We start from the raw sequence: 25195 nt of genomic DNA, 5'->3' as shown, positions 1-25195 counted from the left end.
ACACGCACTGCGGCGATAAAAAAATCAGTTTTGATATTTTTTATCAACCGCAGCGGCCTCCGGTACTTCGCTAGCCTCCCCTTTGTAAGACAGGCTTGCTTTTTTTTTTCTTGGGTAGTCTCAGGGAATACCCCTAAATTTAGTTGCCCACATGTCTAACAGGGGGTATTCTTCTGAAGAGGCCTACAGGCTTCTGACCCACTCGGATGAGGAGTGGGAACCCTCATCTGATGAATCCAGCGGGTCAGAATACGAACCTGTAGAAAGCAGTGGCTCTCTGACCCAAAGTTCGAACGAGGAGGCTGAGGTCCCTGATAGCAGCAGGCGTACCCGGCCCCGTGTCGCTAGACCGCAGGTTGCGCAGGATCCGCTTCAAGAGCAGCAGAGTGGGGCTGGTGCTGTCGGATTACGTGGTGAGGCATACACCAGCAGCCCAGCCCTTCCTGGACCTAGTACCAGCACTGCCGTACAACCTGGTGAAGTAGCGAGCACCAGAAGGGCAGTTGAACCCTGTCGCAGCCACCGCAAAGACGTGCCCGTAGAGCCCCTAGAATCCCAGAGGTGCTGGCAAACCCTGATTGGCAGTCCCCAACTTCAGCCGCACCTGTAGTTCCCCCTTTCACCGCCCAGTCTGGAGTTCGGGTTGAGACGGCTCAGATCGGTTCGGCCCTGGGATTTTTTGAGCTGTTCTTGACTGCGGAGCTCTTAGACTTAGTTGTGGCAGAGACAAATCGGTATGCCACACAATTTATAACCGCTAACCCGGGAAGCTTTTATGCCCAGCCTTTCCGGTGGAAACCAGTCCAAGTTTCCGAAATTAAAACTTTTCTGGGCCTCCTCCTCAACATGGGCCTGACAAAAAAGCATGAATTGCGGTCATATTGGTCCACGAACCCGATTCATCACATGCCCGTGTTCTCTGCTGCTATGTCCAGGACACGATTTGAGACCATCCTGCGTTTCCTGCACTTTAGCGACAACACCGCCTCCCGTCCCAGAGGCCACCCTGCTTTTGACCGGCTCCACAAAATTCGGCCCCTCATAGACCATTTCAACCTGAAATTTGCAGATATTTATACCCCAGAGCAAAACATCTGCGTAGACGAGTCCCTAATACATTTTACCGGGCGCCTTGGCTTCAAACAATACATCCCAAGCAAGCGCGCCCGGTATGGGGTCCAATTGTATAAGCTCTGTGAAAGGGCCACAGGCTATACACACAAATTTCGTGTCTATGAGGGAAAAGATCAGACCCTGGAGCCGGTCGGTTGCCCTGACTACCTGGGGAGCAGTGGGAAGATAGTCTGGGACTTGGTGTCACCCTTATTCGGCAAGGGGTACCATCTTTATGTGGACAATTTTTACACAAGTGTGGCCCTCTTTAGGCAATTGTTTCTAGAACGGATTGGCGCCTGTGGTACCGCGTGAACTAGTCGCGCGGGCTTCCCCCAACGGCTCGTTAGCACCCGTCTTGCAAGGGGGCAGAGGGCTGCACTGTGTAACGAAGAACTGCTCGCGGTGAAATGGAGAGACAAGCGTGACGTTTACATGCTCTCCTCCATTCACGCAGACACGACAATACAAATTGAGCGAGCAACCCGTGTCATTGAAAAGCCCCTCTCAGTCCACGACTATAACCTTCACATGGGAGGGGTGGACTTCAATGACCAGATGTTGTCTCCGTATTTAGTTTCCCGCAGAACCAGACGCTGGTATAAGAAGGTGTCTGTATATTTAATTCAATTGGCTCTGTACAATAGTTTTGTTCTCTACAGTAAGGCTGGGAGAACTGGATCCTTCCTCAAATTTCAGGAAGAGATCATCGAGAACCTCCTGTATCCAGGAGGTTCCGTGGCCCCATCCACCAGTGTAGTTAGCCGTCTACACGAGCGACATTTCCCCAATGTTGCTGCTGGTACCTCAACCTACCCGTCACCCCGAAAAAGATGTCGTGTCTGTAGCAGGAGTGGAATAAGGCGTGACACCCGCTATTTCTGTTCTGACTGTCCTGACCACCCTGCCCTATGCTTAGGGGAGTGTTTCCGAAAGTACCACACACAGGTACACCTAGCATAGGGATCATCTCACCAGGATAGGCACACAGGGCTATTAGGGCCCATTCACTCACAGCTGCTGCAAACGTCTCCTTTCACATGGGACAAAGTGCATAACGCACTTCGCCACATCTTTGGGCGATTTGCGCTTTGCACATTGACCCATGGGGAAGGAGAGGTTTGTTCTATAAAGGTAAAAAAAAAACAAAAAAAAAAAACACCAGTAAGCAAACACGTTAATGTTTAGTTCAAAAAGTTAAAGTTACATGTTCTGTTCCAAAGTTAATAAAATTATTGCGTTGTGGCCTGGTTTTTTCTTTTTTTTTTTTTTTGTCTTTTTACCTTCCAGGTGGACCAACCGATCGACCAGCTGCAGCACCGATGTGCATTCTGACAGAAGCATTGCGCTGCTGTCAGATTACACGCAAGTCGGTGTATGCGGCGCTGCAAGACGGGATTTTCTCCTCTGCAGTGACAGATACGTTTGCCAAGGCATACGAGCTGAGGAGGAGGCGGCGTTCCTATGCTTTGGCAAACACTTTGTATATATATAAAAAAATAAAAATAAATAATCCCGGCAATGATTTATTCATCCACATCGATTGATGCGAATGGAGAAATCTGGTTTGCCAGGGCATACGAGCTAAGTGGGTATGGATGTAGGGCGGAGCTCCTATGTCCTGGCAGACGCCTTTCCCCTCCACTTTTTTTTTTTGGCAGAGATTTTTTCATCCACATTGATCGATGCGAATGAAGAAATCTGTGCCGTTCATTTTTTTCTTTCAGCCCAGAGGCTCATTACCTGTATGCTCAATATAAGGAGAATAGCAGAAACTCCTAATGCTGGCCATACATGTAATGATTGCGGAGACCCTCAAATGCCAGGGCAGTACAAACACCCCACAACTGACCCCATTTTGGAAAGAAGACACCCCAAGGTATTTGCTGAGGGGCATATTGAGTCCATGAAAGATTGAAATTTTTGTCCTAAATTAGCGGAAAGTGAGACTTTGTGAGAAAAAAAATATAAAAATCAATTTCCGCTAACTTTTGCGAATTTTTTTTTTTTCTATGAACTTGCCAGGCCCCTCATTGGATACCTTGGGGTGTCTTCTTTCCAAAGTGGGGTCACATGTGGGGTATTTATACTGCCCTGGCTTTTTAGGGGCCCTAAAGCGTGAGAAGAAGTCTGGGATCCAAATGTCTAAAAATGCCCTCCTAAAAGGAATTTGGGCACCTTTGCGCATTTAGGCTGCAAAAAAGTGTCACACATGTGGTATCGCCGTACTCAGGAGAAGTTGGGGAATGTGTTTTGGGGTGTCATTTTACATATACCCATGCTGGGTGAGAGAAATATCTTGGTCAAATGCCAACTTTGTATAAAAAAATGGGAAAAGTTGTCTTTTGCCAAGATATTTCTCTCACCCAGCATGGGTATATGTAAAATGGCACCCAAAAACACATTCCCCAACTTCTCCTGAGTACGGTGATACCAGATGTGTGACACTTTTTTGATGCCAAGGTGGGAAAAGGGGCGCATATTCCAAAGTGCACCTTTCGGATTTCGCAGGCCATTTTTTACACATTTTGATTGCAAAGTACTTCTCACACATATGGGCCCCTAAATTGCCAGGGCAGTATAACTACGCCACAAGTGACCCCATTTTGGAAAGAAGACACCCGAAGGTATTCCGTGAGGGGCATGGCGAGTTCCTAGAATTTTTTATTTTTTGTCGCAAGTTAGTGGAATATGAGACTTTGTAAGGAAAAAATAGAAAAAAAAAATCATCATTTTCCGCTAACTTGTGACAAAAAAAATAAAATTCTAGGAACTCGCAGTGCCCCTCACGGAATACCTTGGGGTGTCTTCTTTCCAAAATGGGGTCACTTGTGGCGTAGTTATACTGCCCTGGCAATTTAGGGGCTCATATGTGTGAGAAGTACCTTGCAATCAAAATGTGTAAAAAATGGCCTGCGAAACCCGAAAGGTGCACTTTGGAATATGTGCCCCTTTGCCCACCTTGGCAGCAAAAAAGTGTGACACATCTGGTATCGCCGTACTCAGGAGAAGTTGGGGAATGTGTTTTGGGGTGTCATTTTACATATACCTATGCTGGGTGAGAAAAATATCTTGGTCAAATGCCAACTTTGTATAAAAAAATGGGAAAAGTTGTCTTTTGCCAAGATATTTCTCTCACCCAGCATGGGTATATGTAAAATGACACCCCAAAACACATTCCCCAACTTCTCCTGAGTACGGCGATACCAGATGTGTGACACTTTTTTGATGCCAAGGTGGGCAAAGGGACCCATATTCCAAATTGCACCTTTCGGATTTCACCAGTCATTTTTTACAGATTTTGATTGCAAAGTACTTCTCACACATATGGGCCCCTAAATTGCCAGGGCAGTATAACTACGCCACAAGTGACCCCATTTTGGAAAGAAGACACCCGAAGGTATTCCGTGAGGGGCATGGCGAGTTCCTAGAATTTTTTATTTTTTGTCGCAAGTTAGTGGAATATGAGACTTTGTAAGGAAAAAATAGAAAAAAAAAATCATCATTTTCCGCTAACTTGTGACAAAAAAAATAAAATTCTAGGAACTCGCCATGCCCCTCACGGAATACCTTGGGGTGTCTTCTTTCCAAAATGGGGTCACTTGTGGCGTAGTTATACTGCCCTGGCAATTTAGGGGCCCATATGTGTGAGAAGTACCTTGCAATCAAAATGTGTAAAAAATGGCCTGCGAAACCCGAAAGGTGCACTTTGGAATATGTGCCCCTTTGCCCACCTTGGCAGCAAAAAAGTGTGACACATCTGGTATCGCCGTACTCAGGAGAAGTTGGGGAATGTGTTTTGGGGTGTCATTTTACATATACCCATGCTGGGTGAGAAAAATATCTTGGTCAAATGCCAACTTTGTATAAAAAAATTGGAAAAGTTGTCTTTTGCCAAGATATTTCTCTCACCCAGCATGGGTATATGTAAAATGACACCCCAAAACACATTCCCCAACTTCTCCTGAGTACAGCGATACCAGATGTGTGACACTTTTTTGCTGCCAAGGTGGGCAAAGGGGCACATATTCCAAAGTACACCTTTCGGATTTCACCGGTCATTTTTTACACATTTGGGCCCCTAAATTGCCAGGGCAGTATAACTACCCCACAAGTGACCCCATTTTGGAAAGAAGACACCCCAAGGTATTCTGTGAGGGGCATGGTGAGTTCCTAGAATTTTTTATTTTTTGTCGCAAGTTAGTGGAATATGAGACTTTGTAAGGAAAAAAAGAGAAAAAAAAAGAAATCATCATTTTCCGCTAACTTGTGACAAAAAAAAAAAGTTCTATGAACTCACTATGCCCATCAGCGAATACCTTAGGGTGTCTACTTTCCGAAATGGGGTCATTTGTGGGGGTTTTCTACTGTTTGGGCATTGTAGAACCTCAGGAATCATGACAGGTGCTCAGAAAGTCAGAGCTGTTTCAAAAAGCGGAAATTCACATTTTTGTACCATAGTTTGTAAACGCTATAACTTTTACCCAAACCATTTTTTTTTTGCCCAAACATTTTTTTTTATCAAAGACATGTAGAACAATAAATTTGGCGAAAAATTTATATATGGATGTCGTTTTTTTTGCAAAATTTTACAGCTGAAAGTGAAAATTTTCATTTTTTTGCAAAAAAATCGTTACATTTTGATTAATAACAAAAAAAGTAAAAATGTCAGCAGCAATAAAATACCACCAAATGAAAGCTCCATTAGTGAGAAGAAAAGGAGGTAAAATTCATTTGGGTGGTAAGTTGCATGACCGAGCGATAAACGGTGAAAGTAGTGTAGTGCCGAAGTGTAAAAAGTGGCCTGGTCATGAAGGGGGTTTCAGCTAGCGGGGCTGAAGTGGTTAATGAAAAGGTAGCGGCCGTCTGGGTCTACACATTTATCTGCTACCGAAAAGGAGACATGCTTGCTAAACCCTATACTCACGCCTCTAGACGCTCCGCTGTCAGAGCTAGCGTGAAACCATGAGGAAAAATGCAGTCTATTCATGTTTGGAATGTTCCTTTTCTTAAAGTGCATTTCCTGCAGTAAGCATATATCGGATTTTATTTTTTTTAAGAAAGTACATTACCTGTCCTCTTTTAGATGGCGAGTTCATAATGTGGCAGGCGCAGCACTATGAAGTGTCTTTTGTGCTGTGGCATTAGAAGAATTTTGATATCTCTGACTTTTTAGTCTTACCAGACTGTCTATTACTCTGTAATTCCTCTAGCGCCGTTCTATAGAAACAGTAGGTTTAAAGAGCGCACCAAATGCTTGAAATAACTTCTTTATTAACTTCAACTTTTCTTCATATATATAACACTGCCGCCTCCGCAGCAGATAGTTCATGTACAAAACACGTGTTGAAAAGATATCACAAAATGGCGATATGCATAAGATGGTGGTTCAACTGTTCAATCTTGTCATTCAACATAAAATGGTGGATATATTTCTCTCTTGAGTATCTGTACTCTCAATTTAAAGGGAACCTGTCACCTCTACTATGTTACCCTCACTGAGTGTTTCTAAATGTTCATTGTGTTGCCCTAAACATATCAATTACACTTTTACTTTCATTTGCAAACAAAAATTCAAAAGGTATTATGCTTTTTTGTACTTCCCTCCTTTTATGCAAATTAACATAAAAGAGTCATATGTTACTTGTGTGACCAGAGAAGAGTCATATTTTCAAGCTCTGACTCATCTCAGGTTAATTTGCATATGTATCAAATCGTTTTTTTACACAATAAAAGCACACAGAGCTATGGGGACTGGGTATTGCGGATGTGCTAGCGGCCATCTAGCCCCCAATGTCCTCAGCTCTATACCCAAAATCCAGGTGACAGGTTCCCTTTAATTTATTTAAGCACTTTATGATCTCTCTGAGAGGTATATCTGAGGTTAACCAATAGTTCACTTGCTCAAGTTGGTTTGCAGTTTGCTCTATACAATTGCTTATGATCTGGTATGAGCAGTTCGCATTTGTATGAAATTTGTTTGATTGTTTGCAATTTGTATGGCTCAGTAGTTTATTTGTAAGGTGGAACTGTAAGTAAACACACATATAACTAGTTCAGTATACAGTTCTAATCACTATATTAACAGTAGGAACATTATATAACTGTTTTAAATACCTAGTTTGGCCTCTCTGCTTCCATAAAACACAGCTCTTAGTAAAGTGAATGTCTGTTCAGCTTCTCTCCTCTGGTTTAAATAATCTAGCAGCTCCTGCTAGGGGAATTTCCCGCACAGGCTGTGTGTGAGGCTGGCTGTGATTGGTCAAAACTCTTGCTATGTGTGAGGCTGGCTGTGATTGGTTGAGACTCCTGCCCAGCAACAACAGTTTAACTCTATGCTTTCTGTTGTTTCTGCTGTGTCATTGAGCTTACCTAACATTATATTATGAATCTTAAAGGCATATTATCTTTTCTGCTTCTGTGAACACAATATTTATAACAGTTATATGACATCCAAACATAAAGTCACTGTAAATAACTGCTTTTGTCTTTAACACACAAACATAGGAACTGTATAAGGTTATTGGCACGTCTAGCTGTATAAACATATAAGCTGTATTAGCAACCTAGGACAGGTCTTAGCTGGCCAGCTACACATACCTCTCACATTATATGAAACAATCTTAAAGCATGTCATTGGTAGATTGGAAAGAGGGAGACCATTAATTGCAGTATCCTGTAGGTATCAGTAGCCCTGAAAATGAAGAGGGAAGAAAAAGACAAGGGGGGGGGGGGGGGACATGGGATATAAATGCATAACAAGTGCAATACAGCAACATAAAGATAACGTATAGTTGTGGCAACCACACAAATAGTGTAGTGCTACTGTTAAGGTGTGCAATACACCTCAAGGGTGTACGACAAACAGGTACAACCGGAGACATTTCAATTATAGATGCTCTGGCAAGTGAGACCAAACTGGTCTAGTGTATATGGTGTTATATAGGTAACGAAGGAGAAACAGACCGAAGAGCGAGCCAAAAGAACCACCCTATGAATGCACATCCAAAAGTAATCATGGATAAAAATATAAAGTTTATTAAATCGCATCAAAGACAAACACATTAAAAAATTGTATACAATATAAACGACATGTCGGTAATAAAATGGGACCGACACATGCAGACTCCACTGAACGTCCACAGATAAGGACATACAATCAATACCAGCTATATAAGATAAGCACCTATAAATAACATACAGAAAATGTAAAGTAGGATAAGGCCACAAATAAATGAAAACAGACCACAATGGGGTCAAATGATGAAAGCCAAACCCTGTATGAGCAGCTGGTGCAGTAGATCTGGAGAAATGAGAAATTCCCAACGCATATCCAAGCAAATCTTGAAATTTTTCAGAAAATTTCCAAAATCCACTTTTTAAGGACTAGTTCAGTTCTGAAGTCACTTTGTGAGGCTTACATAATATAAACCACCCAGAAATGACCCCATTTTAGAAACTACACCCATCAAGGTATTTAAAAGTGATTTTACAAACTTTGTTAACCCTTTAGGTGTTCCACAGGAATTAATGGAAAATGGAAATTTCAGAATTTCACTTTTTTGGCAGATTTTCCATTTAATCAATTTTTTCCCCCGCTAACAAAGCAAGGGTTAACAGCCAAACAATACTCAATGTTTATTACCCTGATTTTGTAGTTTATAGAAACACCCCATATGTGGTTGTAAACTGCTGTACGGGCACACGGTAGGGCGCAGAAGGAAAGGAACGCCATATGGTTTTTGGAAGGCAGATTTCACTGGGATAATTTTAAGCTGCCATGTCACATTTGAAGACCCCCTGGTGCACCCCTAGAGTATAAACTCCAAGAAAATGACCCTATTTTGGAAACTATGCGATAAGGTGGCAGTTTTATTGGTGCTATTTTAGGGTACATATGATTTTTGGTTGCTCTATATTACACTTTTTGTGAGGCAAGGTATAGAGCAGGCTGTTATGGACGCAACAATACCAAATATGACAACTTTTTTGTTTGTTTGTCTCAGTTTTACATAATAAAGCATTTTTGAAAAAAAATATTTTTTTGTGTTTCCTTATTCTGAAAGCCATAGTTTTTTAAAATTTTGGGCGACTGTCTTATGTAGGGGCTAATTTCTTTCGGTATGAGATGACGGTTTGATTGGTACTATTTTATGGTGCATATGACTTTTTGATCGCTTGGTATTACGCTTTTTATAATGTAAGGTGACATTTTTTTTATGGTGTTCACCTGAGGGGTTACATCATGCAATATTTTTATAGAGCAGGTTGTTACGGACGCGGCAATACCTAAAATGTCTATTTACGGTATTTCACTTTAGAACAATAATAGCAGTTTTGAAGCAAAAAAAAACACATTTTAGTGTCTCCATTGCTAGTGATAGCTTTTTTATTTTTTGACAGATTGCCTTAGGTAGGGTCTAATTTTTTGCGGGATAAGGTGACTTTTCTTTAATTTTTTTTCATGGTGTCTACCTGAGGGGTTAGGTCAAGTTATATTTTTATACAGCAGGTTCTTACGACGCGGTGATACCTAATATGTATACTTATTTTTATTTATTTAAGTTTTACACAATAACAGCATTTTTTAAACAAAAATACCGGTAATCATGTTTTCATGTCTCCATATTCTGAGAGCCATAGTTTTTTTTTTGGCGATTGTCTTAGGCCTCTTTCACACTTGCGTTGTCCGGATCCGGCGTGTACTCCACTTGCCGGAATTACACTCCGGATCCGGAAAAACGCAAGTGTACTGAAAGCATTTGAAGACGGATCCGTCTTCAAAATGCTTTCAGTGTTATTATGGCAGCCAGGACGCTATTAAAGTCCTGGTTGTCATAGTAGTAGTGGGGATCAGGGGAGCGGTATACTTACAGTCCGTGCGGCTCCCGGGGCGCTCCAGAATGACGCATGGATGACGTGCCATGCGATCACGTCATCCATGCGCCTGGGGCGCCCTGACGTCACTCTGGAGCGCCCCGGGAGCCGCACGGATGGTAAGTATGCTGCTCCCCCGCTCCCCGCTACACTTTATCATGGCTGCCAGGACTTTAGCGTCCCGGCAGCCATGGTAACCTCTGTAAAAAAGCTAAATGTCGTATCCGGCAATGCGCCGAAACGAAGTTTAGCTTAAGGCCGGATCCGGATCAATGCCTTTCAATGGGCATTCATTCCGGATCCGGCCTTGCGGCAAGTCTTCAGTTGTTTTGGCCGGAGCAAAAAGCGCAGCATGCTGCGGTATTTTCTCTGGCCAAAAAACGTTCCGTTCCGGAACTGAAGACATCCTGATGCATCCTGAATGGATTTCACTCCATTCAGAATGCATTAGGATAATCCTGATCAGGATTCTTCCGGCATAGAGCCCCGACGACGGAACTCTATGCCGGAAGAAAAGAACGCAAGTGTAAAAGAGCCCTAAGGCGATTGTCTTAGGTAGGATCTAATTTTTTGCGGGATGAGATGACAGTTTGATTGGTATGATTTTGGGGTGCGTATGACTTTTTGATCGCTTGGTATAATACTTTTTGTGTTCTAAAGTGACAAAAAATTGCTTTTTACACAGTTTTTATTTTATTTTGTTTACGGTGTTCACCTGAGAGGTTAGTTCATGTGATATTTTTATACAGAAGGTTCTTACGGATGCAGCGATACCTAGTATGTATGCTTTTTATTTATTTAAGTTTTACACAATAAAAGCATTTTTAAAACAAAAAAAATCATGTTTTAGTGTCTCCATAGTCTGAGAGTCATAGTTTATTTTATTTTTTGGGCGATTGTCTTAGGTAGGGGCTCATTTTTTGCAGGATGAGGTGATGGTTAGGTTAGTACTATTTTGAGGGGCATACACCTTTTTTATCGCTTGGTGTTGCACTTTTAGTGATGTAAGGTGACAAAAAAATGTTTCTTTTAGCACAGTTTTTATTTTATTTTTTTGACAGTGTTTACCTGAGGGGTTAGGTCATGTGATATTTTTATAGAGCCAGTTGATACGGGTGTGGTGATACCTAATATGTCTACTTTTCTTTTTTTTTCTATTTTTTACCATTTTTTTTACTTTATTTTGGGAAAAGGACGCTTTTTTGTTTTTTACTTGAAACTTTAAATTTTTTTGTAAAACTTTATTTTTTTCCACTTTTTTTTCACTTAATTTTTTGTCCCACTCTGGGACATCAACTTTTGGGGGTCTGATCCCCTTTACAATGCATTACAATACTTCTGTATTGTGAGGCATTGGCTGTAAGGCCTCTTTCACATGGGCGTTGCGGGAAAATGTGCGGGTGTGTTGCGGGAATACGCACGATTTTTCCGTACGAGTGCAAAACATTGTAATGCGTTTTGCACTCGCATGAGAAAAATCACACATGTTTGGTACCCAAACCCGAACTTCTTCACAGAAGTTTGGGTTTGGGATCAGTGTTCTGTAGATTGTATTATTTTCCCTTATAACATGGTTATAAGGGAAAATAATAGCATTCTGAATACAGAATGCATAGTAAAATAGGGCTGGAGGGGTTAAAAAAAAATAAAAATATTTAACTCACCTTAGTCCACTTGATCGCGATGCCGGCATCTCCTTCTGTCTTGATCTTAGCTGTGTACAGTAACAGGACCTGTGGTGACGTCACTCTGGTCATCACATGATCCATTACATGATCTTTTACCATGGTGATGGATCATGTGATGACCGGAGTGACGTCACCACAGGTCCTGTTCCTCCACACAGCTAAAAGGTGAGTTAAATTATTTATTTATTTTTTTAACCCCTCCAGCGCTATTGTACTATGCATTCTGTATTCAGAATGCTATTATTTTCCCTTATAACCATGTTATAAGGGAAAATAATAATGATCGGGTCTCCATCCCGATCGTCTCCTAGCAACCGTGCGTGAAAATCGCACCGCATCCGCACTAGCTTGCGATTTTCACGTAACGCATAAGTGATGCGTGAAAATCACCGCTCATGTGAACAGCCCCATAGAAATGAATGGGTCGGGATTCAGTGCGGGTGCAATGCGTTCAACTCACGCATCGCATCCGCGCGGTTATACTCGCCCGCGTGAAAGGGGCCTAAGTGTATTACCAGAGGGCTGGATGTCACAGGGTTACATGGAAGGCAGCCACGATGTGTAAGGAAGGCATTGGCCTTCCCTGCCATCGGGTCCCCGTCACAGCAGCGCGGGGACCCGATGGCTGCTCCGATTCCCGCACGGACATCGCGGGCTAATGCGCCGGCATCTGTGTTTTCACCGATGCCGGTGCATACAGCAGGGGTCTGGCTATCAGTGACTGCCGGACCACGCGCGATTAGCGTGCCGTAATAGTAAGGTGCTGGGCGGCAAGTCACGTCCTGCTGCGCTTTACTATTACGACACTGAGCGGGAAGGGGTTAAAGACATACTTGGTAAACATTACATACAGCACTGCAGAACGTACAGGGTAATATAACCCTACATATATATAGTTGAAACCAGAAGTTTACATACACTATATAAAAAGACACATGTATGTTTTTCTCAATATCTGACATGAAATCAGAATAAACCTTTCCTGTTTTTGGTCAATTAGGATTACCATAATTATTGTTATTTGCCAAATGGCAGAATAATGAGAGAGAGAGAGAATGTTTTAAGGCATTTTTATTACTTTCTGCAAAGACAAAACACTATATACACTAAGATTACTATGTAGCTCTTACATCCAGTGACGTCTCCTCTGATGTAGACGTTCTCTTTCCTCATCTTCTCCTTTCAGACCAGACCGCCATGGTGACTTCTTCCAGCTGTGTCCTGCAGAGTTTAACAAACAGACATCTTAGTTTCCTACTTTTCCATCATTCTCCCACCTTTTCAACACCCCATCCTGCCCCCTCCCCAATACTATCCTGCAGATACAGTCCCCCTGAAAATACTGGTACCACACAGAAATACCTGCCAGTACAAAAATACCCCTTTATATTGTGCGCCAGTATAAGAAAAATACCCATTATCTTTCAGATCAGACCCCTATATAAAACCCCAGATGAGACCCCCCATCTCAGACCAGACTCCCTTTAGACCTCTATGTCAGACCCCATATCAGACCTAGTTTTAGACCTCAGATCAGACCCCCATTAGACCTCCATGTCAGACCCCACCCCAATATTAGACCTCAGATAAGACCCCCATTAGACCTCCAGACACCCATTAGATTTCTCAGACCTGACCCGCATTAGCCTTCCAGACCCCAGACCAGACCTCCAGACCCCCATCAGACCTTTGACCAGACCACCATATCAGACCTCCAGACCCCCATTAGACCTCTGACCAGACCTTTAAATCCCCATATCTGCCCCCCCATTAGACCACCAGACCCCCAATCAGACCCCCAGTAGACTTCCAGACCCCAAATCAGACCCCCATTAGACCTTCAGACCCCCAATCAGACCCTCATTTGACCTCCAGACCCCCAATCAGACCCCCATTAGACCTCCAGACCCCCATATCAGACCTCCAAACCCCAGACCAGACCTCCAGACCCCCATATCAGACCTTAGACCAGACCTCCATATCAGACCTCCAGACCCCCATTAGACCTCAGACCAGACCTCCAAATCCCCATATCTGACCCCCATTAGACATCCAGACCCCCATTAGACATCCAGACCCCCAAACAGACCCCCATTAGACCTACAGACCCCCAATAAGACCCCCATTAGACCTCCAGACCCCCAATCAAACCCCCATTAGACCTCCGACCCGCAAACAGATCTCCAGACCCCATTAGACCTCTCAGATCCCCCATATCAGACCTTAGATCAGACTCCAACATAAATAAATTAACTTACCTCTGTCGCTCTGGCGGTCTCCCCATTCTCTTCTTAGGGCCCGCGCTGCAGTCACCTGACTGCCTGCAGTGTCAGGTCATAATGCACTCTGTACGTCCCGATGCTGCAGACAGCCAGGACACAGCTGCACGGGCCCCAGGAAGAGCGAGCAGGAGGAGGGGTAAGTACGGTACAGCGCTCACAGCGCTTCCCTCCTCTGCCTCCTGCATACTAGTGAGTGCTTCCATAATGAAGGCTCACTAGTATTCCCAGTGCATCTTATAAAGGGAAATATACATCACCACTGGCAAGGGGGGCCCTCTGGGGTTAGGGTTAGCAACTGTGACCGCTGCGACCCCTATTGCTATGTCAGTGGATTGAATATTGTCAGACTGTGCAGGGACATCCCCTAACTGGCTACACCCATCCGGACCTTCATTTAAAAAACTGCTAGCAATTCATTCATAACTTCTATTAGAAATAAATAGAAAATGGCACAACATAGAGTCATAAGAATAGATGGTCCAGAATTGTTATTACAAGGAGGATGCAAATTCAATAGTTACTAAATTAGACATGTGAGAAGAGGGCCACTTTAAGGGGTTAGTGATAACATTCTTGCAAAATGAACTTATCCTCCGCAGCAGAGGTGACTCTTGGTCTTCCTTTCCTGGGGCGGTCCGCATGTGAGCCAGTTTCTTTGTAGCGCTTGATGGTTTTTGTGACTGCACTTGGGGACACTTTCAAAGTTTTCCCAATTTTTCGGACTGACTGACCTTCATTTCTTAAAGTAATGATGGCCACTCGTTTTTCTTTACTTAGCTGCTTTTTTCTTGCCATAATACGAATTCTAACAGTCTATTCAGTAGGACTATCAGCTGTGGATCCACCTGACTTCTCCACAACGCAACTAATGGTCCCAACCCCATTTATAAGGCAAGAAATCCCACTTATTAAACCTGACAGGGCACACCTGTGAAGTGAAAACCATTTCAGGTGACTACCTCTTGAAGCTCATCAAGAGAATGCCAAGAGTGTGCAAAGCAGTAATCAAAGCAAAAGGTGGCTACTTTGAAGAACCTAGAATATGACATATTTTCAGTTGTTTCACACTTTTTTGTTATGTATATAATTCCACATGTGTTAATTCATAGTTTTGATGCCTTCAGTGTGAATCTACAATTTTCATAGTCATGAAAATAAAGAAAACTCTTTGAATGAGAAGGTGTGTCCAAACTTTTGGTCTGTACTGTAGATCCTTTATTCAGAGTGATCTAGGGTGTTTAAGGGGATAATATTGATATCCTTTATTCAGAGTGGCCTAGGGTGATGATGGGGATAATATTGATATCCTTTATTCAGGGTGGTCTAGGGTGATGACAGGGATAATATTGATATCCTTTATTCAGGGTGGTCTAGGGTGATGAAGGGGATACTATTGATTTTCTTTATTCACGGTGGTCTCGGCTAGTCATGGGCCAATATCTAATATCCATGGTAGCTCTCGTGGTTCAGTGTTTACCACTAAACAGTATTTGTGGAACCCCAAAGGCTGTTCGATCTGATGTACAAAAGTTGCACATTTTTGTACAAGTGGAATTTTGACCAGAAAACTAAAATTACTTTTCTTTTTACACCGCTCTCACAACTTTTAGAAAAAGTGGGCTAAGCTTAGTAGGAGGGGCTTGGCTTCTCATGGTCTGACCTATTTACTATAATGTACGCTAGTATCACGCATTAATGATTGCAAAAATGTACACCAGCTGATAACTGGCAAATATTTGCTTATCTGATACAGGGACTGACAGAAGATGTGGCAAATGCATAAAAGGGGGTTGTACCATGAAAAATATTCTACATTTTTCAAAACAGCGCCTAAGTCACTTTTGTAATTGCATGTAATTAAAGATTTAGTATAGCCACTGAATTATTCAATAAAATGTATCTCAATAGCGCCACCTGCCGTTTGTTCTCTTCCTCATTTCTTGTCCGCCTCACTGAGCTGGTCGCACGCGCTTAGTTTAAATCTTATACTGCCACCAGCCACATCTTCTGTTAGAAGCTGAAGCAGTTACACCCCATGAGCTGTGATAGGGAGATAACTACAGTTGAAAGGACATGCCCTCTGAGCTGTTATAGGGAGAAAGCTACAGCAGAAAGAACACACTCCCCTTAGCTGTGATAGGGAGATAGCTGCAGCAGAAAGGACATCCCCCTAAGCTGTGATGGGTATCTGCAGCAGAAAGGACACCCTTCCCCTGAGCTATGATAGGGAGAGAGCTACAGCAGAAAGAACACACTCCAAAGCTGTGATCAGGGTCTCTATAAGATCAGCTATTGTTTAGTTTGAGTAGTCTCCAAGGCATTGCTCCCGGTTAGCCAGAATCCCAGTCCACACTGATCAGGGGCAACACCCCGAAACAGCTGTCTGTGGATGGATAACTAGCTTAGGCTAGTTCCACACTAGCAGCAGGGGACTCCGGCAGGCTGTTCTGGCGGGTGAACAGCCTGTCGGATCCGTCCTGCTGCTAGTTCACATGTGCCCCCGGACTGCCGCTCTGTCCCCATTGACTATAATAGGGACGGAGTTCCGGCGGCAGCACGACAGAGCACGCCGAGAGGTGGACGGACTAAAAGTACTGCATGGCCCCCCGCCTGCCGGAGTCCCCTGCCGCTAGTGTGAAAGTACCCTTAGGTCTTCCCCTGTCATATCCTTGACTTGTAAAAGAGCTGGATCTTGACATAGGGGCCACTTAATATGGTGGGACACCCCTTTGCTCGGTTTGAGGGATATCTGGCTTTTACTGTGTTGAAGACCCATAACTGGAGCTTCTCTGTTATTTTGCATGTTACAAAGCTGGGATATGGAGATAGCTGCAGCCTAAAGGACATCCTCCTGAGCTGTGATGGGTATCTGCAGCAGAAAGGACACCCCCCATAGCTGTGATATGGCGATAGCTGCAGCATAAAGGACACCCCCCCTGAGCTGTGATGGGTATCTGCAGCAGAAAGGACACACCCCTGAGCTGTGATATGGAGATAGCTGCAGCATAAAGGACACCCCCCTGAGCTGTGATGGGTATCTGCAGAAGAAAGGACACCTCCCTGAGCTGTGATATGGGGAGAGCTGCAGCATAAAGGACACACTCTATGAGCTGTGATATGGGGAGAGATGCTGCATAAAGGACACATCCTCTGAGCTGTGATATGGAGAGAGCTGCAGCATAAAGGACACACCCTCTGAGCTGTGATAGGGAGATAGCTGCAGGAGAAAGGACACACCTGGCAGTTACTATATGATGTCTGATTTCCATTTTTTACATCAATCATGGCATAACCCCTTTAAGCGACCTGCGTTTCTTTATCACCCTGGCACTCCTTACCCCCCTCCCTTCATGTATCTAATTCAATATTTCCACCTGATATGCTCCAGTGGGGGATTCCGTTTATTAAGAACTTTCTGAAATTTGTCCATAAGGGATGTATAATGTAAAGACTGTACGGCACTATTGTATGGGCTCTGCATGGTATGGCGGTATAACGGTATTACGGCAGTTTTACTTTCCATATGAACAAAACTTTGAATTAACCAAGTATCATCCGCAGATTTTAAGAACTAGCAGTACCAGCCGTCAAGGGGGGAAGTTATACAGGAACATAAGTAAGTAGTAGACATGGACCCTCATATCCAGATTGATATCATGGTAAGTGTATCCGAGATGGAGGTGACACCATTTCTTCTTGCACAGTTCTCCTCTTTTCCCATTGACTGCTCATTCCCATCTATCAGACGGATTCATTTAGAGCCGGTGATTAATATATTATATGCGGCGCACAATGGGCCATTCATTAGGGTCATTGAGTAGCCGTCAGCGTCAGGGTTCCTAATTGACTCCTTAAACAAACAAGGATTTTCTCTTCGGAAAACCATCCATAAAACGAAAAACACTAACATGATGAGCTTCTTGTTCTGTCCAAGGGCAAACCTACCAAAGGAGAAGAACATGGCATATAGGGAATTAGCCCAGGGCAGCACGGAGCGGGACACAAACACAAGACCCTTCTGGCCTGCACCTTAATGGGGGTCTTATTTCGCTATAGCGCCCCCTGTCTCCTTTATACGTTACTGTTTCATCGTAGGGCTTCTATGAGAAGATCTCTGCAGGCAGTTCTTTCCTCCTCATGGATTGGTATTTGCTCTGAAATCTGAGAACTTATATGGACAGCGCTGTGCCTTTCCAAATCATGTCCAATCAACTGGAATTATCACAGGTGACTCCAATCAAGGTGTAAAACATCTCAGAGATGATCCACAGAAATGGGCTAAATGTCGGGTGTCATAGCAAAGGGGCTGAATGTGAAATTTGAATTTTTTTCTTTTTAATAAATTTGAAGAAATTTCTAAAATTCCTTTCCCACGTTCTCAGATTGATGGGGGAAACCTTGATTTTCTTTTTTTTGCCTCTTTATATTCCTATGGTGCATTAACACCAAGTTTCAGCTACTTTCCCTAATGAGTCACTGAACTTAAGCACAATTTTATTTCATTTAACCACTTCCAGACCAGGCCTAATTTTGCAAATCGAATTGAAAAAAGATTCAACAGCTCACGATCCTTATTCCCGCTGCACGGGAAGGGGCAATCCCCATGTCAAAGTCCAGCAGATAATCCCAGCAGACGTTCTTTCCTCCAATACGTTCTATTCTTTATTTCATCTTCCAAAATTACAAAGTTACAGGACGCGTTTCGGCCCGTCCGGCCTTTCTCAACTGCATGATACTAAATGACACTTAGTAACATTTTACAGGTACAAATCCAAATCACCTGATCATGACATCATCAATTCATTAAACAAACAGGAAATGACATGGGTAAATCGTCCGAATGTTTCATCTTACTTTAATCCATATTCACCGCAAAGGAAACAGAAGTCCTTCAAACTACTAACGGGGTATTGCAGTCTGTAAGAAAAGACACTCTGCATTAAAAAACTATTAAAAAACTATTAAAAACACATTACTTCATAATCCCTATTCAAACCCCTCAGCTATAGGGTATCCAATGTGTGGATCCAAAATGCCTGTCTCCTGAGTAACAGCTTATTTATATCTCCTTCCTTTCTTGGCCGATGAACCTGCTCTATTATCTGATATTTTAGGGCCAGTTTTTTTTACCATCCGCGAGCTGGAGAACCTTATAAAATTAAGGGTTATTATACCTGTAATTTACCTTATAAAATGCCCTTGTGGCTTGTTATATATAGGAGAGACCATGCAGACAGTTAAAGATCGCATTAGTAAACATAAGGCCACTATACGTAAAAAGAATCTTTTATTACCGATACCTTTTCATTTTCATGACTGCAAACATTCTATCGCACAATTGAAATATCAGATAATAGAGCAGAGGAAATATAAATAAGCTGTTACTCAGGAGGGAGGCATTTTGGATCCACACATTGGATACCCTATAGCCGAGGGGTTTGAATAGAATTATGAAGTCATGTATTTTTAATAGTTTTTTAATAGTTTTTTAATGCAGAGTGTATTTTCTTACAGACCGCACTACCACGTTGATAGTTTGAAGGACTTTTGTTTCCTTTGCGGGGAATATGGATTAAAGTAAGATGAAACATTCGGACGATTTACCTATGTCATTTCCTGTTTGTCATTTAGTATCATGCAGTTGAGAAAGGCCGGACTGGCCGAAACGCGTCCTGTAACTTTGTAATTTTTTGAAGATGAAATAAAGAATATAATTTTGCAAATCTGACATGTGTCACTTTATCTGGTAATAACTTTGGAAAGCTTTTACTTATCCCGGCCATTCTGAGATTGTTTTCTCGTGACACATTGTACCGTATTTTTCGCCCCATAAGATGCACTTTTTCCCCCCAAAGAATGGGGGGGAATGCCCCTGCGTCTTATGGGGCGAATGCTTCAATTTTACATCGCAGTCTGCGATCTATGAGCGGGGAGAGAGGAGGGGCTGGAGTCCGTAACTAGGGGCGGGGCCCGGTGCAGTCACTGTACTCTTACACCGGGCCCCGCCGCTCACCGCAGTATTTCTAGACATTAATCCTTAACTGGTAATAAGTAACAGTGCCATCCACAGATCCCCCACCCCATAGCAGTGCCATCCACAGATCCCCCTATAACAGTGCCATCCACAGATCCCCATAACAGTGCCATCCACAGATCCCCCATAACAGTGCCATCCACAGATCCCTCTATAACAGTGCCATCCACAGATCCCCATAACAGTGCCATCCACAGATCCCCCATAACAGTGCCATCCACAGATCCCCCATAACAGTGCCATTCACAGATCCCCCATAACAGTGCCATCCACAGATCCCCCATAACAGTGCCATCCACAGATCCCCTATGACAGTGTAATCCACAGATCCCCCCATAAACAGTGGCATCCACAGATCCCCCATAACAGTGCCATCCACAGATCCCCCATAACAGTGCCATCCACAGATCCCCTATGACAGTGTAATCCACAGATCCCCCCATAAACAGTGGCATCCACAGATCCCCCATAACAGTGCCATCCACAGATCCCCCATAACAGTGCCATTCACAGATCCCCCATAACAGTGCTATCCACAGATCCCCTATAACAGTGTCATCCATAGATCCCCCCCCCCCTAACAGTGTGTCATCCACAGATTCCCCATAATAGTGTCATGCACAGACCACCATTAGTTCAAAACCCACCAAATGCACACCTTTTGGTAAATTTTTTTTTTCCTATTTTCCTCCTCAAAAACCTAGGTGCGTCTTATAGGCCAGTGCGTCTTATAGGGCGAAAAATACGGTACTTTATGCTAATGGAAAATTTGAGTCAATATGTTTTACCTTTATTTATTAAAAAAATCCAAAAGTTAACGAAATTATTTATTTTTTTACAGTTTTTTAAATTTGAATCGCTCTGCTTTTAAGACAGATAGTGATACCTCATAAAATATTCATTAATTTACATTGCCCATATGTCTACTTTATGTTGGCATAATTTTGGTAATGTAATTATTATTTTTTTGGACGTTAGAAGGTTTAGAATTTTAGAAGCAATTGTTGAAATTTTTAAGAAAATTTCCAAAGTCAGCTTTTTTAAGTACCAGTTCAGATCTGAAGTCACTTTGTGGGGCTTACATAATAGAACCAACCCATAAATGACCAATTTTAGAAACGACACCCCTCAAACTATTCAAAACTGGTTTTAGAAATGTTCTTAACCCTTTAGGTATTCCATAGGAATTAAAACAAAAATAGAGGTGAAATTAAAAAATGTCACTTTTTTTGCAGATTTTTAATTTTAATAAATGTTTTTCCTGGAACACATCAAGGGTTAACAACAAAACAAACCTCAATATTTAATTACCCTGATTCTGCAGTTTACAGAAACACCCCTCAGGTGGTCGTATACCGCTGTATGGGCACACGGCAGGGCACAGAAGGCAAGGAGCGCCATATGGTTTTTGGAGGGAAGATTATGCTGGAATGGTCTTTGGGCACCATGTTGCATTTGAAGAGACCCTGAGGTAACCCCACAGTGAAAACCTCCAAAAAGTTACCCCATTTTGTAAACTACATCAAGGAATTTTAAGAGGTGCAGCGAGCACTTCACTCAACATCTGTTTCATAGAATTTTTAATACTTGGGTGTGAAAATGAAAAATACATTATTTTTTTTTACAAGAAAATTGTGCTTTAGGCCCAAACTTTCTTTTCCACAAAAGATAACAGGAGAATACCCCCCCCCCCCCCCAATTTTCTACCCATTTTCTCCTGAATACAGTAACACCCCAATTGTGGTTGTAAACTGTTATTTGGTGATATGCCAGGGCTCAGAAGGGAAGGAGCGGCATCTGGATTTTCTAACATGGAATTTTCTGTCATGGTTTTTAAGAGCGATAACTTTTTTATTTTTTGTTGAATGAGCTGCGTGAGGGCTTATTTTGTGCGGACAAGCTGCAGTTTTTAATGGCACCATTTTGAGGTACATTTGGCTTTCTGGTTGCTTTTTATCTCATTTCTTGGGAGGTGAAGTCACAAAAAAAGCTGTTTGGTGTAATTTTTCTATTTTTGTTTTAAACCGTTCACTTGATGGGGTAGATCATGTGATATTTTTATAGATCTGGTCATTACAGATGCATCGATACCAAATATGTCAAATTTTTATTTTATTTTTACGTTCTACACATTTTTCTGGCTATAGTCTTGTGTGAGGGCTTGTTTTTTGCGTGATGAGGTAAAGTTTTTATTGCTACCATTTTGGGGTACATATGATTTTTTGATTAATTGATATTTCTTTGTAAGGTGAAGTGACTAAAAAACAGCTGTTTTGGCATAATATATATTTTTTTTTTTATTACACCGTTCACTTGATGGGGTAGATCATGTGATATTTTTGTAGAGCCAATTGTTATGGACGCGGCGATACCAAATATGTCTATTTTTTTAATATTTTTTTACATTTTACACAATAAAAGCATTTTTAGAAAAAATCATGTTTTTGTGTTGCAGTTTTCAGAGCCATATTATTTTCATTTTTCTGACTATGGTCTTGTGTGGGGGCTAATTTTTTGCAGCATGAGGTGACGTTTTTATTGCTACCATTTTGGAGTACATGCGACTTTTTGATTGATTAACATTGTTTTTGGGAGGTGAGCTCACTTAAAAATATGTTTTGACGCAATGTTTATTTATTTTTATTTTTTACCGCGTTCACCTGATGGGGTAGATCATATGATATTACAAACCGGATTCCCAAAAAGTTGGGACACTATACAAATTGTGAATAAAAACTGAATGCAATGATGTGGAGATGGCAAATGTCAATATTTTATTTGTAATAGAACGTAGATGACAGATCAAACGGTTAATCCGAGTAAATGTATCATTTTAAAGGAAAAATACGTTGATTCAAATTTTCACGGTGTCAACAAATCCCAAAAAAGTTGGGACAAGTAGCAATAAGAGGCTGGAAAAGGTAAATTTGAGCATAACGAAGAGCTGGAAGACCAATTAACACTAATTAGGTCAATTGGCAACATGATTGGGTATAAAAAGAGCTTCTCAGAGTGGCAGTGTCTCTCAGAAGCCAAGATGGGTAGAGGATCACCAATTCCCACAATGTTGCACAGAAAGATAGTGGAGCAATATCAGAAAGGTGTTACCCAGCGAAAAATTGCAAAGACTTTGCATCTATCATCATCAACTGTGCATAACATCATCCGAAGATTCAGAGAATCTGGAACAATCTCTGTGCGTAAGGGTCAAGGCCGTAACACCATACTGGATGCCCGTGATCTCCGGGCCCTTAAACGACACTGCACCACAAACAGGAATGCTACTGTAAAGGAAATCACAGAATGGGCTCAGGAATACTTCCAGAAACCATTGTCAGTGAACACAAGCCACCGTGCCATCCGCCGTTGCCAGCTGAAACTCTACAGTGCAAAGAAGAAGCCATTTCTAAGCAAGATCCACAAGCTCAGGCGTTTTCACTGGGCCAGGGATCATTTAAAATGGAGTGTGGCAGAATGGAAGACTGTTCTGTGGTCAGACGAGTCACGATTCGAAGTTCTTTTTGGAAATCTGGGACGCCATGTCATCCGGACCAAAGAGGACAAGGACAACCCAAGTTGTTATCAACGCTCAGTTCAGAAGCCTGCATCTCTGATGGTATGGGGTTGCATGAGTGCGTGTGGCATGGGCAGCTTGCATGTCTGGAAAGGCACCATCAATGCAGAAAAATATATTCAGGTTCTAGAACAACATCTGCTCCCATCCAGACGTCATCTCTTTCAGGGAAGACCCTGCATTTTTCAACAAGATAATGCCAGACCACATTCTGCATCAATCATAACATCATGGCTGCGTAGGAGAAGGATCCGGGTACTGAAATGGCCGGTCTGCAGTCCAGATCTTCCACCTATAGAGAACATTTGGCGCATCATAAAGAGGAAGGTGCAACAAAGAAGGCCCAAGACGATTGAACAGTTAGAGGCCTGTATTGGACAAGAATGGGAGAGCATTCCTATTTCTAAACTTGAGAAACTGGTCTCCTCGGTCCCCAGACGTCTGTTGAGTGTTGTAAGAAGAAGGGGAGATGCCACACAGTGGTGAAAATGGCCTTGTCCCAACTTTTTGGGGATTTGTTGACACCATGAAATTCTGATTCAACATATTTTTCCCTTAAAATGGTACATTTTCTCAGTTTAAACTTTTGTTCCGTGATTTATGTTCTATTCTGAATAAAATATTAGAAGTTGGCACCTCCACATCATTGCATTCAGTTTTTATTCACGATTTGTATAGTGTCCCAACTTTTTTGGAATCCGGTTTGTATATTAGAGCCGGTTGTTGCGGACGCAGTGATACCAAATATGTCTCTTTTATTTATTTTCTATTTTTAACTTTTTTTAAATAACGTATTTGAGGGAAATGATTTTTTTTATGTGAAACTTTTTTAATTTTTTTTTCAAAACACTTTTTTTTTATGTTTTTGTTTTTTATTTTACACTTTGTTTTACCCATAAGGTCATACAAGACCTCGGGGGGACATTTAACTTCATATTTTTTTTTTTTACTATTGATTTCTCCTGTAACTGGGGCTGACATAGTAGCCCCAGTTACAGGGGAAATACACCCCCAGAGAGGCTGTACAGCATAATACTATGCTGCAGGGGTAATCGAGTTCTGTGGAAGACCCGACAGCTCCGGCACTCCCCCGACCCTAGCGGTTGCATGAATACCGGGCGAGGGCAGGCAGCGGCATAGTGCTTTCTGATCTGTATACACGGCGCTCGTTGACATTAACGATGTGCTAATGTCAGCAGACCCTAACTCTCCTATTCTTATGCTTATGGATGCCCCCGTTACTGCACAATTTTAACTTTGATTATATGCTAATTAACCTCTAGGAGCAGCCTCAAGTCATGCCCTGCCGTCCTTGATCGACAGGGACAGCTTTCGTCTTCTCCTGCTGGCCCTGTGTGTTGGATATATCTCGCGCCTGCGCAGTCCCAGCCCACAGGGCCGGCAGGAGGAGACAAACGCTGCCTGGCCCTGTCAATCAAGGACGGTAGGGCGTGACTTGAAGTGGGCGAACGGAGCCTCTAGGAGCAGGAGCAATGCCCCCCCTGCTCCTAGAGGCTATGTAGCATATCATCAAAGTTAAAATTGTGCAGTAACGAGGGCATCCATAAGCATGAGATTAGGAGAGTTAGGGTCTGCTGACATTAGCACATCACTAATGTCAGCCAGT

The sequence above is a fragment of the Bufo gargarizans genome, chromosome 5, assembly GCF_014858855.1.
Source record: "Bufo gargarizans isolate SCDJY-AF-19 chromosome 5, ASM1485885v1, whole genome shotgun sequence".
NCBI classification, from domain to species: domain Eukaryota; kingdom Metazoa; phylum Chordata; class Amphibia; order Anura; family Bufonidae; genus Bufo; species Bufo gargarizans.
This window is presented reverse-complemented; position numbering follows the sequence as displayed.